This window comes from Cryptomeria japonica, chromosome 5 (assembly GCF_030272615.1).
Source record: "Cryptomeria japonica chromosome 5, Sugi_1.0, whole genome shotgun sequence".
Lineage (NCBI taxonomy): Eukaryota > Viridiplantae > Streptophyta > Pinopsida > Cupressales > Cupressaceae > Cryptomeria > Cryptomeria japonica.
The window spans coordinates 135,825,399-135,837,595 of NC_081409.1; positions in this window are offsets into that span (position 1 = coordinate 135,825,399).

Genomic DNA, 12,197 nt, shown 5'->3' on the forward strand with positions numbered 1-12,197 from the left:
GACGTAAATGACCCAAGAAAGATGGATGTCGACAAAGGGGCCACGTGGAGGTGAAGTGGCATGCATGCACAGGTAGGCATGTTGAGTCGGTGAAGTATTAGGCGGCGAGGTAGATGGTGACAGGTCGACATTTATGTTGACTGTGTGATTCACAGGACGTGCAACAAAATTTTGCAGCTCGAGGTCAGATAGACAACAAAGATCCTAGTCAAATTATTTGACTATATTGAGGCAGGTAAAGGAAACCATGAAACCATTCTTGGTGATCAATCAAGAGATCTGCCGACCGGTTAAATGTAGGTTGCTAAATGAGGAAGGTGTGTTCTGGAAGGAACGACAATGGTGGGATTGGTTGATGAGTTGTAGTTCATCAATCAAGGAGATCAGTTCTCGAGAGATCTAATTGGATTTAGCTTAGCTTGAGGTCGAAGAAGAAACTCTAAATATCCAAAATTTGAATTGGCTTTTGGTGGGAAAACCAGTTTATAAATATGCAAGCCAAAATCTATGAAGGTGCTCCTGAATGAGAGGGTGTTGTTGTTGAATAAGTGAAATCAGTCAAGTGCTCATCAAGAAGGAGAAGGAGAGACTGAGTGTGAGGAAAAATAGGGTTGAAGTGTTCAACCGATGATAGAGAGGCAACCGACAGTCATCCATTGAGTCTAAAAGAGGAGTATAATGGTAGTGACCAAACCAGTAGAGAAGAATTGTAGAAGACCACAGAGGAGGCAAGTAAAGAACCGGTTGAGCATAGTACCAGTGGAGAGCAGCAGTGTAGAAGAGAGAACCGATAGAGAAAAGAATCGATAAAGAGCAAAAACCACAAGGAAGAAGAAGAGGTTGAACTGGTAATGTTGCAACAGGAGATAAGGTTACAGTAGTGATGGAGAGTGAGCAGAGAACCAGCTGTGAATTTGATAGAGGATCTGGTAGAGAGATTTGCAGAAGAGTTACAAAGTTCATTTGTAACAAGACTACTACTTTGGTAATATATTATGATTATTCAAGACCACTGAGTTGGAGAGCGGCGATGCAGGGGTTGATACTCCTTGGGTTGGTGCCCTAAATTAGGGGTTGATGCTCCTTGGGTTGGTGCTCCTTGCGTTGGTTCCCTAAACATTGTAATTAGAGTTTTATTGTGAGCCTGGATTGGAGTAGTAGACTCCAGCAACATTTCTAACCAAGGTTTTTCCCATCTTGGGTTTTTCTCGTATATGCTGGTGTTATGTGATGCCCTTGTGTATGCTTGCATTACACTATCTTGGTTTATCTTATCAGCAGGCCTACTAATTATTAAGATGTTAATCGGTACACATACTTAGGAGTTTAAGGGAAAAGAAATTGGAAACCACTGATTCACCCCCCTCTTAGTGGCATATTTTGTCTAATAATTGGTATTAGAGCCCAGGTTCCTAGTTAGACAAGCTTTCTCTAGCTTCGGTAGATTCTAGCATAAGGACACAATGGTCCATTTAGTGTCTATCCCACCTCCGGTATTTGATGGTTCAAACTATTCCATTTGGAGTTGTAGAATGGAAGTCTAATTATCCTCTTTAGGGTATGATATCTAGATGTTTGTTGTAAATGGATTCCCTAGTAAAGTCAGTCCTCCCACTGATTCTGATGCATAAAGAAGAAACCAGTGTAATGATGCAGCAATGAAGGCTATACTCTGTGGGCTATCTGATGATGTCTCCTCATAGGTTAACAGATGCAGATCAACAAAGAGTGTATGGGACAAATTGAAGAAGCTCTATAGAAATGAGCCTACCACTACAAAACCAGTTTGTGAAGACAAGATGAGAAAAGTAACTCATATATCTGCAGATGATGAAGGCAGATTTGTTAGCAGCCACAATAATGGTGAATAAGGAACCCACCTCTTCATGGATCAAGAATCAGAAGATGAGAGGCACACATCTGAGAATGATCATGTAGATCACTCCTACTGGCAAGACGTGTTTAGCAATGATAGTGAAGGAGAAGAAGAAGAAGAAGTAGAAGTTGATCTTGAAGGAGAACTTGTAAATGCACTTGAAGAACTTAGTAGAGCGAGAAATGAATACAAGTTATTCAAGAATGATGCAGTTGTGGAGCAGAACCGGTTTGTCAAATGCCTCGAAGAATCTGAAAAATGCATCTCAGAGTTGAAGACTCAACAAGAAGACACCAAGGAGTGTTGGTGTAAAGAGGTAGCATCTGAGATAGAGGAAAAAGATAAAGAATATCAGCTGCTGGTTGGAGAAATAGAGATTCTCCAAAATGACCTTGAGAAATGACAGGATGAGCTCAAGGTAAGGATCAAGTATGATGGCAGTTGTGATGCCTTAGACAAAATGTTGAAAAAGCAAAAGCATGCCAAGGACATCAAAGGATTAGGAAGTGGTGCTGATGAATGTTTCACCAGCAAGAATTTCCCCCACAATGACATTTTGTTTGTCTCCTCTAATGGAGATAACAAGGGAAAAACCTTCATAGTTAGAAATACTCCCTGAAAGAAGGTTGATCTAACCACAACTGGTGAAGACATGCAGACAAGGATGAAGTCTAGTGCTGCAAGAAGAAGCAACAATGCAAATCCCAAAGGAAAAGGGAAGATGGGATAAGATAGCTTCATGAGAAGAAATAATATGAGAAGAAATCAAAGAAGACCTCCTACTGATAGATGACAAGGAAATGCTACCACCCACAAGTCAAGGAAAGTGTGGAAGAAGGAACCAGATGGAAGAGCTGCAGAGAATGGACAACCTAGGATCCATCACCGGAGAAGCAGAAATGGAGATACCAGACTGGTAAGATGTCCCCATGCATGGCAGAATAATTTTGTATTTTATAAATCTTCCTTCTCCGGTTACTACTTTGCATAAAATGGTTTCGCCCATAGGGCACGCGAATGTAGGAAGGGATCTAGAAGGAGCTATCTAGGATCTCATAGAAATCATGCATATGAGAAAAATGTATCAAGGAGTAGAAACATGCATAATTCCTCTCTGAGCTATGCATAAAGTGTTTTCTATAACTGCAATGGATTTGGCCATAGAGAGTTTGAATGCAGGAAGAAGAACTTGCAGTCATATGGAAATCGATATAGTAGCCATGCTCAACATAAAAATGGATACAGAGCATATGGAAGTCAGAGACCTACATGGAATCAAAGGAGAAATTTTCCTGCAAGATCAAGTGGTCCACCACTTCCGGTAGCAGGATACAATGGGATGACCAGAGGAAGATGGTCTAACCGATATGATAGAAGGTTCCCCAATCATGAGATTGGTATGGAGGTTGTGTGCTACTATAGAGTTGCTTCTGGTTATGATGTTGGATCCGTAAATGCAAGGAACAATTAGCAGAAGAAGGTAAGACCTGCTCCTAGGATTGAAAAATGGGAAGAAGAATGAGACCATGTAGGTATGGAGGAAGAATCAAGAAGATGCAACCTTGGACCGGCACTATGCATTCAATGCATAGGTGATATCTCCTGAGGCTTAAAGGAGATACAAGATCTTAGGGGCAGTAGTACACTGACCTTATCATTCATCCCCTCAATGAAGAAGGACACATGGAAGAATAGGATGATATCAATATGAAGAAGGAAATGAGATGGCAAGTGTGTGTAGTGGCTTCCTTTGGCGACATACCTATAGGAAGGTGCTCTGGTAAAGATGATGGATCACTACAAGCAATCGGTATGTGCAGGATGTTACTAGTAAGAATGATAACAGTTACTTGTAGTTTATGTAAGACAATTAGGTTTGAGATCATTACATTAGCCCTGGTAGCTTGGAATGACAAGTTTATGTCTCCGGTGGTGCTAATGAAGACCTGAATGATATATGTTGGTCTAGTTGTTGATTATGTATGCATGCATATTTTTATTCCAACCAGTTTCATTTATGGCATGATGATAATATTGTGTGGCATTGTGTACATCCAGGATCATGTCATAGGCTATGGTGGATATAATGGAGCTGAAAGATCATCAGATGATCACATTTCCACAACTCAACTGATATATGGTGAAGAGTGGAGCTCCGGTTTTGTAACTGATTGGAAATGTGAACCTAAGATGTATGACTCCGAGGGAGTTCAAGTGCTTATGATGTTGAACCGACATACTTGAACTTATGGGTGTACTGACTACATCAACTACAGATGATGGAAATTGTTGTACAAATACCTAAGAGAATTTCATGATTGAGGGTATCTAGTTTCTGAATTGGTAGCACTCATAGTACAATCACATTTGATTATTAAAATCAATTGGAATCAGAAGGGTGATGATGTAGTTAGACTGACAGGACACATGGGTCTTCAATTCGTTTCATTCGTGCATATGAATTAGGGTTCCGGTTTGTATATACACTTGGTTTCTGAAAAATTGCTGTCAGTTGATGGTCGAGCCCTCCACAACAAATGTTATGATGTCAGAGGATGCAAAGTATGAAGGTTAAAGGAGAAGATGCATCTGGTAAAAGAAAAAGGGGGAGAAATTTTTTTGTTAGTTCCCGGTAGACACCAAGAGGAGTGAAACCCTAACAGTGCCCTTTGCCATTATTGTCAAAGGGGGAGAGAGATTCTATAGTATACCGCATACTAAATGTGTGAGAATCCATGGATCACACAAAGGGGGAGAGAGAATATGCAGTACGTCGGATACTACATGTGTTGACATCAATGCCAAATGGGGAGATTGTTGGCATTGTGTTGTCATTGATGTCAACCGGTATAGCATGGATACCGGTATAAGAGATGTATGTGCAACAGTCATTGATGCATACCAGATGTGATGTCTTTGATGTCACCTAGCTTGGCAAGTCACCAAAAAGGAAGAAAATGTCATTCAACACAATGGTCATTGGAGTCACTAGTACAAAAGTTAGTGTTTGACTTGTGTTGAAGATATGGATAGGAGACCGGTATGATATAACAACCAGTAAATGATGACATCTGTAAGAGAGCAAGATGTTGGTCGGTTGATTGTGATGAAGAGGGGGAATGTTATCTAAATCACATCAACACCAGAAGAGAAGTATGTGCAGGCCACTGGTATGTTGTGTGGATGAAGAACAACATGACTCCCACCTGATAAAAATACATTCACCATTTGAAGAGAAGACTGACAGTAAGAGTTCCCAAATTAGATCATATGTGCTTGTTTAAAGATATGCTTCTCAAACAAGGAAGCCACATTAGTTCATGTAAGAAGCAGATGTTATGGATCCACTCCCACCGGTGAAACTCTAAGTTTCCTTAAGTGCATGAGATCAAGGATGTGCACCGGATCAACATGTGAAGACATGATGTACTAACATGATAGAAAAAAGAAGAGTATTGAAGGATATGTTTGTCATTTTGACAAACCGGTTGAGATATGGTCCAGGTTGATGATGAATAAGGAAAGGTCGAGCAGCTATAGAAAGAGAGTGCAATAGGAATGTAGATGCCTCAGATGGTGGTAGTTGAAGGTTGAAGACATAGTGTCATCAAGGTGTTTATCGGTAAGTATGTCCATCAGTAATGCGAACAAAGTGCAGATGCAAAAGACTCCCATTTGATGAAGATGTGCATGAGGTAGGTTAGCAAGTGTGCTGACCAGTTGAGTGTTCCACTAGAAGAAAAGAAAGGTGCAATATTGATGACAAATTGGTTAGGGTATAATTGGCAGAGTCAATGAACTAGTAGATGAACCTGATAGTGGGGTTGGTTGGTGAACGTATCCTGACCGACATAGATGGCCCATCAAAAATAGATTTTGACAAAGGGGCCACATGGAGGTGAAGTGGCATGCATACATAGGTAGGCATGTTAAGTCGGTGAAGTATCAAGCAGTGAGGTAGATGGTGACAGGTTGACATTTATGTGAATTGTGCGATTCATGGGACGTGCAATAGAGGTTTGTGGCTCGAGGTCAAACTGTTTGACTAGATTGAGATTGGTAAAGGAAACCACAAAACCATTATTGGTGATCGATCATGAGATCTGGCGACATGTTAAATGCAGGTTTCTAAATGAGGAAGGCATGTTCTGGAAGGCACGACAATGGTGGGATTGATTGATGAGTTGCATTTCATCAATCAAGGAGATCAGATCTCAAGAGATTTGATTGGATTTATCTTAACTCGAGGTCAAAGAAAAAACCCTAACTTCCCGAAATTTGAATTGGCTTTTGGTGGGAAAACCAGTTTATAAATATGCATGTCAAAATCGATGAAGGTGTTGCTGAATGAGAGGGTGTTGCTGGTGAAGAAGTGAAATCAGTTAAGTGCTCCTCAAGAAGGAGAAGGAGAGACTGAGTGTGAGGAAGAACAGGGTTGAAGTGTTCAACCGACAATAAAGAGGCAATCGGTAGTCAGCCATTGAGTCTAACAGAGGAGTATACCGGTAGTGACCAAATCGGTAGAGAAGAATTCCAGAAGACTGTAGTGGAGGTAAGCAAAGAACCGATTGAGTGTAGTACTGGTGGAGAGAAGAAATGTAGAAGAGAGAACCGATAGAGACCAGAACCGACAGAGAGTAGAACCCGCAAGGAAGAAGAAGAGGTTAAACCGATAATGTTGCAGCAGGAGATAAGGTTGTAGAAATGAGGGAGAGTGAGCAGAGAACTGGTTGTGAATTGGATAGAGGATCTGGTAGAGAGATTTGCAGAAGAGTTACAAAGTTCATTTGTAACAAGGCTACTACTTTTGTTATAGATTATGATTATTGAAGATCACTGAGTTGGAGCTCGGTGCAAGGGTTGATGCTCCTTGGGTTGGTGCTCCTTGGGTTGGTGCCCTAAATCAAGGGTTGGTGCTCCTTGGTTTGGTTCCCTAAACATTATAATCAAAGTTTTATTGTGAGGTTGGATTGGAGTAGTAGACTCCAGCAACATTTCTCACCAATTTTTTGCCCATCTTGGGTTTTCCTCGTATATGTTGGTGTTATGTGATGCCCTTGTGTATGCTTGCATTGCATTTTCTTGGTTTATCTTATCAAGAGGCCTACTAAGTATTATGATGTTAACCAATACACATACTTAGGAGTGTAAGGGAAAAGAAATTTGAAACCACTAATTCACCCCCCTCTTAGTGGCACATTGTGTCTAACATTTTCTTGGACTACAAATTTGTAGACTTAATGATGGATTATTCATTTCACAATCAAAATAATTTGGTTCTATTAGAAAAATTTATCATGCTTGAATGCAAGCTAGTTGTTACTTCATTTCAATCAAGAGTCAATCTTACTAAAGAATGTACTTCTAAATGAGTATATGCCACTTCATATAGATAGCTTGTTGGTAGCTTGGTTTATTTGACTCATTCTAGATCAGATATTTTATTTGCAATTAATCTACTATCAATATTTATGTAGGCACCTAAAGAAAGTCATTGGTTGGCTACTAATAGAATTTGGAGATACACTCATGGAACACCACACTATGGAAACCACTATGTCTATAAGTCTTCAATTTATTTGGTTGTATATAAAGATTCTGATTGGGGAAGTGATATAGATGATAGAAAATCTATAGGAGATTATGTTTTTCAGCTTGGGGTAGGTCCAATTACATGGAGCAGAAAAAAACAAACAACTACATCATTGTCTTAATGTGAAGTAGAATATAGAGCAGAAAAAGATGCATGAAAGGAAGAAGATTGGATTCAAAATACTTTATTTGAGCTTGGCCTTTCCCAAAGTTCATGTACTACTTTGTATTGTGATAATCAAAGTACCATCCAAGTTGCCAACAATCCATTTTTTCATGAAAAACCAAAGCATATTGATCTTGATGTACACTACATTCAAGATTTGGTCTAAGTAGGTACTATCCATTTTCAAATTTGTCCAAGTGAAGAACAAACAGCTGATATATTTACTAATAGTATGAGAAAAACCAATTTTTTGAAATTAAGAGGAACGCTTGGTATGGTAGAGGTGAACAATAAGGGGGGATAGTGTTATAATCTTACCCTATTCTTTGTATCTCTTTTGAATATTCTTTGAAATATTCTAGCCAATCTTAAGGGGAGATGTTAAGATATAAGATTGTCTAGAATGTTCTAGAGAAATAGAGTTATCTAGAAATAAGAAACAGCTAGAAGCTATCCAGGAAAAAAAATTCTAGTTTTAGAATAATATTGAATTCTAGAAGTTTCTAAGATCAACTATAAACATTAAGTCGAGAAATGTAATAGAATATAAAATACATTGTGGATGTATGTTGTTGGATCAAAGAAATAAAAGCTAGATTGTTATATTTCAGTCATTTCTCTTTTACTAGTGTCTTGTTTCGCCTTGTTTACAACAGTTATTTCAATTTATAACTATATTTTGGGCATGTTTTTACAATCCCACACACACGTTCTCTAAAAAAATTCTCAACCGGTCCCACATTGTCTTACATAAGCACAATGATAAGACATTGTAGAATTCAATTCTTTTTAAATGATACCATAGAAATGTGAATTAAATCTCTATTTATGGATTACATAATGTGAATTCACCATCTATTATAATTCACTCACACATTTGTATAGATATTAGGTATTCAATATTCGACATATTTTATGAAATATTTCATGTATATGCAAAAATTTTATGGTGAGTTGGTGACAACTAGTCTAGGAAATGAAAGAATATATTTTGTTTGAATTTGTTGTAATGAGCACATATATTGACATATTACCATGCATTATTCTGGATCCCTCTATAGCAATACAACAATTATTTTTTATGTGGGTGAGTCGCTAAAGTCAATTATTGCACTTGTCGATGGATTGGATGTGAAGAGTTAAACCAATAGTTATAGAGAAAAATTTGATATGGAATAACTAAATAGTGAAAGAAAAAATTTAATGCAAATTGAATGTCCACAACATTTATAATTTGAATGCATGAAATTTAATTAAAATGAATAGAATGCAGACATTTGCATCTTCAAAGTGTAAGGAAATTCAATAGGTTTCTTGATAACTAACACGTAGATATTCCATTCTTTTCTTAACCTAAAGCATTATGTTAGATTGCTATAGTGGTAGATCACACTTGGTTTATTCATGGGAATATTACAAGCACTATAATTAATGTGTAATAGTTGTTTTGTTAGTAAATTATAAGTAGAATAATATATTAGATTTTGAATCAAGAAAATAGATTAAAAGATAAATAGGTTTATGGTACTATTTTAGATTTTGAATTAAGAAAATAGGTTAAAAGATAAATAGGTTTATGGTACTATTTTTAAATGTAATTATTCAAATGTGAGGTGTTTTAAGTCATAAATATTTTTCAAAAAAATTTGCTATCATTTTACAAAAAAAATTGAGACTAGATTTTTCAATTTAAATAGTATGATGGCCAAACTTAATATATGAGATGAGATTTGGCATAGATCAGTTTAGAAAAAGAATTTGACTATGAACATTGACATAGATAATTGATAGATAATTTTTTATACTCTTAAAGGGGTAATTGATATGAGATTATCCTTAGTATGTCCCCCTAGTGAAAGCTCTATATGAATATTGTGTTGGCATTTGATTGAAGATTGCATTGATGACCTATTGTGTTGTCATTGATGTCAATTGTAATCAGTAATGATGTTGTTTTGCAACCGATAGGTGAGCTAGTGAAGGAAATCGGTATTACTTTAGAAGCAGTGAGATCAACCGGTAACCCTACCTATTGATGTGCCAAACCCTAACCGATGGAGCTTGGTGAATCAGTTGTATTGATTTATTATCAAATGGTGAATTAATAATGATTATGCCACATATGCATGTTGTATGTGATAAGTTTCAAGTGGTTTTTGGCACGTAGAGATAATAGTTATATCTTGGGAATGAGTGAATACATTGCATGAAGTGGAAATCACGTGATGAGCTACAAGAATCATTGAAGCAGTGATCAAGGAGCAGTTGAGGTTGCCTTGTACAATGTGAAATGATTGCTATTTAATCCAACGGTCATACTTGAACGAATTTGTTTGTAATCTCTATGATATCTTAGGTTTGTGATGTGTTACCGACCTATTATTTTGCTTATAAGGTCGATGAGTTGTTTTGTTGTAGTGTTGGAAATTTTGGTTAAGTGTTAGTGTGATTGATTGCCAAACTAGAAGGAGTATCTGCAGTATACGTAAAATAAGATAGGAGCATGAAAAAGATCTGATCAAGCAGAGTAGTGCTATTTACCAGATCAGCAAACCCCTATTGTTCTCTAACAATTACAATAGTTAAATCCCTTAACCAAGTAAGCTTTAACAGGCTTAGTTCTTTCTAAATCCTCTAACCAGGTGATCCATTAGCTTGGATTTCAAATCCTCTATCGAGGTTACTCCTAATAGGGTATTGCTTCTAACAGGGCATTATAGTCAATCCCTTAACCGGGTGGTCCCTAATAGGATCTATTCTTAACAAGACATTTTGTAAAGCTTAAACAGGCTTGGCTCCTAATAGGGAAAACTTCATAAGAGTTCAGAATACTTGTGGATATTCATCCTTACCATGGTTTTTCCCATTTTGGTTTCCATGTCAAAAATCATTATGTCAAGATGATCGACAGTTATCTGAAATGTTCTTTTACTATTGTTAGTAAAGTATTTTGATGTTTTGGTTAAATGGTTTGGGAGTTTCAGAGTTGTTATACTATTATGCCAGTCAACTGGTAAACTGTCAATGCTATTGCAGTTTGTAGCTCAGTGTTTGAACTAGTTAGTTCAATGATTGACTTGTGAGATTGTGTTTTGAATATGGTGAAAGTTAAGTCAGTTTTCTATCTACTGTTTCACCCCCCCTCTCTTAGTAGTTGTCTGGATCCTTGTTGATTCATCATATCATCAATTGGTATCAGAGCATTTTAGGTCCTCTATTGTCTAAGCCTAATAGATTGAAGTAAAGATCTAGAAGAACATGATGAAGAAAGAAGGTCTGAAGTTTAATAGGGAAAACTACATAATATGGAGTGATAGGATGAAAATCTATATCAAGAGTCTAGGAATTCAATACTGGGAACATGTTGTTACAAAATATGTTGCACCTAGTAGGATTCTGTCTGATGATCAAAAGAAAGAGAAACAAGAGAATAATCAAGCATTGGAGGCCATTATCTGTTCTTTGTCTGATTCAGAGTATGTTGATGTCCATGGTCTAAATACTGCTTATGATGCGTGGAAGAAAATTGAGGATATCTATAATGCTGATGAGCATGTGAATATTGCCAAAGAAGGGAATCTAAGAGGTAAATTTGATGACATGCAGATGGCTGAAGGTGAGAATATTCAATAGTATGGTCAGAGGATCAAGGAGATAGTCCGTGAGATCAAAAGTGTTGGTGGTAAAGTGGAGGATACCATAGTGGTTAGTAAGGTGTTGAGAACCCTTCTACCAGTCTACGCTATCCGAGTTGCAGCCATTCAAGAGCTAAAGTCTTTTGATAAAACTAAGGTAACTCTTGACTTTGTCATTAGTAAACTTACTACATTTGAATTAAATGATTATGATGGTAGTGCTCAGAAATCCGAATCTGCATTGAGAGCTTCAGTTTCTAATCCACCTGTGAGGAAAAGTAGAAATGTTAGTCATAGTTATGAGTCTAGATCTAGCAGAGAAGTTGATGATAAAGACAATGTGATCGATCTTGAAGCATTGTTGGCTAAGCAGTTACCCAAAGGTACCGGTAAGTACAGAGGTAAATTACCTTTGAAGTGTTTTGCATGTAACGAGGTTGGACATATTGGAACTAACTACCCTAATGGTGACAATGAGCATAAGCATGAGAAGTATAAGAAGTATAAAGGCAAAGGAAAAAAGAGATTGCCTCATTGCAGTTGATGGTGGATTCACTGATGAGGAATTTGAGGGAGATGCTAATGAAATTATTGTCTTTGTTGCCATTAAAGAGGAGACATCTTATTAGAAGGCATTAGTTTCTCGCATGGATAGTTTTGATGATTGGATCATAGATAGTGGTTGTTCACACCACATTACCAGTGACCAGAGTAAATATCTTACTTTGAAGGAATTTGATGGAAGAGTTGTGAGATTTGGAAATGCTTCACCCTGCATGGTAAAAGGAAAGGGAACCATTTCTCTTAATGGAAAGAGGAGTGTAGATAATGTCTACTAGGTTGAAGGATTAAAGCACAATCTGTTGAGTGTATCTCAACTAAATGACAAAGGTTACCCATTGGAATTTAAGAATGGAATGTGCAAAAT